This window comes from Asterias amurensis, chromosome 7 (genome assembly GCF_032118995.1).
Source record: "Asterias amurensis chromosome 7, ASM3211899v1".
Classification (NCBI taxonomy): Eukaryota; Metazoa; Echinodermata; class Asteroidea; order Forcipulatida; family Asteriidae; genus Asterias; species Asterias amurensis.
This window is the reverse complement of record NC_092654.1, coordinates 18,344,743-18,349,650: the sequence shown is the minus strand read 5'-3', so window position 1 is coordinate 18,349,650 and position 4,908 is coordinate 18,344,743.

Below are 4,908 nucleotides of genomic sequence, written 5' to 3'. Positions count from 1 at the left end.
TGACACAAGTGTCACGGCTGTGGAACGTCTCTTGATTTGTTCACTTAATGATATGTATGGTTTAATTATATGTTTCTATATTGTTGCTTGTTATGTATTTTATGTGGACTAGGGTATTGTACAACATATAAAGATGGCACATTATAATTGTTTGTGTTATTATTACCTTGTCAGTCTATTGTCACCTAGTGTTCACTTTTTATACTCATTGTTAAAAGCACACGCAAAGGGTAGCCCCGGCGGCTCTACACTTTCGTACTGCTGCACAAAGGAAGATTCCTATAGGGTTAACGCAAAGGGCAGAATAGTAAAGGTCTTTATGACATCACTGGTGTGAGATGACTTGCGAATGTTAACCCCTTTGCATGAGTTGATTTTACTGACAGACTCTCAGTAACAAACTATACTCAAACTATTCTTTCACATCAGTTGATAAAAGCACAAGCAAAGGGTATTACTATGGTGAGATGACTGTGAACGTTGACCCTTTTTCTTGAGTGGATTTCAATGCCAGACTTTGAGTTACAAACTATACTCAAACTGCTATGTCATATCAGCCCATCAACAAAAATGTGTCAATTTTGTTTGCATCTGTACATGACACTTGTACTTAAAAAAAATCACCCTGAAAAAAAGGTCTTCTCGCCAAACTGCCAACCGTACGTTATTATTGACGTGAAGCTAATATCGCAGGGGAAATAAAATTTCTTAACAACATTTTCCCTTAGGATCTGCTCACGACAATAGGTAAGATTGAAAACATGTTTACAGCATATCACGCACCTAAAAAAATATGGTCATGGTGGAATCCCTAACTCGAAATGTTTTTGCTTGAAATTATCTTATTTTGACATAATGAACACAATATTTTGCACGTGTGAAGGTAAATTAAAAAACTGTTGTTTTGTGCCGTGACGCAGCTGACCGATTGAGCTTAAACCCCATGCGAGAACAGTTTCTGGTGCTTTTCTCTCTTGCTATTCTATGTTAATGTTGGGCCACACCAAGTGTTGATACTAGTCTGTGCAAATAACAGACAATCTGTCCATACTGTCCATTAAATACTGCTTTGTCTATACATTATCAACCAACCAACTGATGTACGGGTTCTCCAATTAATTTAATTGGAGGTTTAGGTTAGAAGGCGGCAAGATGTACTTTTGTCATCCGCCCCGCGATCACTCTTTATGGATCATTACATAAGCAAAGAACGTTCTTCCTCCACCCCTGTGTGAAGTTGTTTGCAATTACCTTATGGTGCTGAACTCCTCGCCTGTTCACGAATTCGCCGGTAATATATTCTTATTATTTAGAAAAAGATCTGTTATAAATGTACTTTTCATTAATTTAATCATCGCATACGTTCGTTAAACCATCTTGTTTCATTTCTTTGCTGGGAAAGCTCATGCGATTTTGGATCTTATTGGATCGTAGCAGACTTAAAAGAAACTGAATGACGTCTTACCATTGTATTTTCCGGGGTTTGATGAGAGCAAACACAATTTTCTCCTCGATTATTCAAAGGATTTTCCTCTCAATTTGAGCGAATACTAACTCAGTTTCATTTAAGTACAATGACATTTACACGGAGGTAATTTCCCCCTAAGTTTGATCAAACTATTAGGGTTCAATGTGATTTCGTTTTCCTCATTTAGGTAGGGCAGTTTACCAACAATAACAAGTTTTTTTGCGATAACTATGGTTTTCACTTAAAAAAAAGAGTAATGTTAAAGGCAGTGAATACTATTAGTAATAACTCAAAATAATTATCAGCATAAAACTTTTTTATTGGTAACGAGTAATGGGAAGAGGTCCATAGTATAAAACATTGTGAGAAACTGCTCCCTCGGTGAAGTAACGTACTTTTCGAGAAAGAAGTAATTTTCCACGAATTTTATTTCGAGACCTCAGAACTAGATTTTTAAGATCTCGAAATCAAGCATTTGAGAGCACACAACTTTGTGTGACAAGGGTGTTTTTTCTCTCAACTTCGACGACCATTTGATCTTTAATTTTCACAGGTTTGTTATTTTATGTCTATGTTAGGATACATCAAGTGGAAAAACTAGTCTTTGACAATTACCAATAGTGTCCAGTGTCTTTAAATGTTATTAATAACAGTCGCTTTTCAACAAAGAAAACAAATGCGATCTACACATAGGCACTCTGTTTCTTATACAGTATCTTTCATTTTCCAATAAGGTAAATATTAATTTCTTGTTATAAAAAAGCACAAAAAGTAGACGTGTCAGCCGCAGGTTCCCTTCTGACTACTTGAACAGTCTTAGGTAAACCACACATAATCTTCTTCCATCAGAACAGTCTATTCTGACAACCGATGTCGTGTATGTACTTCAAATTACCCTTAAATGTCAGTACTCATTATAGGCTTGTAAGATGTTGTTTGAGTGATTGAAAACGCTAACAATAGAAGTCCTAAAAAACTATCAGTTTCTCCATACATTTACATGCAAAAAGACAGCCTGTTTCACTCACATGCTTGCGAAAGCAATTTTACCTCTTCAGTTAAAGCAGTTGTTTAGTTTAACTTTGAGTCATGCGAATGTATAAAGCCTATTCTATTTTGCGCGAATTTAAAATTCAAACCAGCCACTTAACGATTGCCATGAAAGGCAGCTACATACAAAGGAAGCCATGTCGGGACTCCCAGTAAAATCCCTGAAGGTGACGGGTACAAACAAAATAACCGCCAACAAAAATAAAAATTCACAGACAAGAACAACTATAAGTTTAAGCAAATGTTATAGGCCGTTTACATTGCACTCTAATAACTAGTCTGACCTTAACTCAGAGACTCATATGAAAGCTATGTTTATAGAAAGAAGGAGACAGCAGTTTTGCTAATATTAAAAAAATGCTCCATGTAAGGTCAAAAAACACTTATTGAGCTTTTGTGAAAGCTAGCGTATTCTTTCAAGACAATATATGTTTTGATTCGAAACACTTCTCCTTCAGTCCTGCATACACTCATAGTGACCAGGCACATACCGTAGTATAGCGGGAGTATTTTGCACCTTGCTTGGTGATAGCTGGTGGGAGGAGGAAAGAGAATAATTGAATAGCCTGAACATTTGACGTCACACTACGAGGCTAAAAAACTGTCATCGATTCAAACAGTTTAAGACAAAAAGACTCACAGTTGAACAACAAGCCGATAAAAGGGAAGGGTAATATAAAGCATAAATATATAAAGGTTGAATTAAAAAGAACCACAATTATTTATATACAAGGTTTATCATTCACAAAAAATAGTCTATGAAGTTGACAACTCAGTATAGCACAACAACTTTTATCTGAGCTCATTCCCTGTTTTCTGAAAGCCCGAGGTGGTATGACTGCATGAGAACTATTAGTACATGCCGTTATTTGAGTAGGGCACCCTCAGTAAGAGACCTATGCATGTTATGTAAGGAGGTGCCTGTCGGTTGTTTCATCGTGGTCATGCCCAAATGATAGTAGCATGGCTAGGTCAATGCACAAAGGGATGTTGTTTGACAACTCCTGTAAACGCTTGACTAGCAAACTGATCAATCCGGTAAACACATGACAAAGTCAAACAGTTTGGTCGATTAAGTTTGACATTTTGTGATAATAAGCCAACACAGGAAAATGTCAAACAGTTTTGAGTTTGACATGATGTGATTGTTAACATAATCCATTACACACAGATTTTACATTTAGAGTGCTGTAAAGACTGCAGCCCCTTTCTTCATTTTCACAGTCACTCCGTGTTCAGTCTTTAGACATCACACAGGTGAAATTTCGAGAAGCTAGCAGTTCAATGTTTTAAGTATACAAGCTGATTTTAGGTTGCAACTTGTTGCAACTCTAAGAAACAGAGAAGCTAAAATACACACGTCTTCGTGTCAAAAAACTACCGTACCCATCTGTAGAGTGTTACCGCTATTCGTAACAAGTCGAGCTATGTACTACTATATGGAGTTCCTTATGAAAATGTGAGTGCAATTTAGTTTTGACTATCGAAGCCTGATTTGGTTTATCTACAAAAGTATCAACACTGTTATTGATCCATTAGCAAGAAGATGGAGAACGAGTCATCGTTCCAATACATGGATGAAATATCACTATCTTCAGCCCAACCAAATCTGAAATACACGTTACGGATTATTGTACACGTTCTATTATTTCTCATGGGAGTGCCCGGTAACAGTTTGATCATCTTGGTGTACAAGAAAAAGAGACAGAAAACAAGCACACACGTCTTCATCATGACTCTGGCTATGGCTGATCTATCCGTCTGCCTAATGAGGGTGTTGGACATCGCAGCCGAAGCCTTTCATTTGGCAGGGTACCCTACCCCACAAGCTATCCATCTACTGCGGCCGATAGAGTACACGGCGATAGGCACTACGGTAATAGTCACCAGTCTGATTTCAGCGGATCGCTACGACTGCGTCTGCCGCTCACAGAGGCGGTTTCTGAACCTAAAACGCGGCAAGATAGCAGCGTTGGTATCGCTCGCATTATCAATCGCCATTAACGTTCCTGCAATCGTTGACAGCATCGACATATTGTTCACACTCACTTGTCAGTTCTTGACTTACCTGATCAATCTTATAATGATCATCGTGTGCTATAGATTAGTTTACATAACAGTCCGTCAACATACTCGGGTAGGTACTGACTCTACGTTACAAGGATCAAACGATGGAAACCGTTCCACAACAACAACTTCACATGCATCAAGTTCTAACCAAGCCACAGTGTCAGTCATTGTTGATTTAGATCCAAGCAAAGCCACATGTGCCGATGTTTCCAAGAGAGGGAACCACCATACATCCCCCTTAAGCCGAGATAACCCTCCTCCATCCATCGTCACGACAGACAGAGGTATCCAACTGGATCCCCAGCAATTTAAAACAGTTG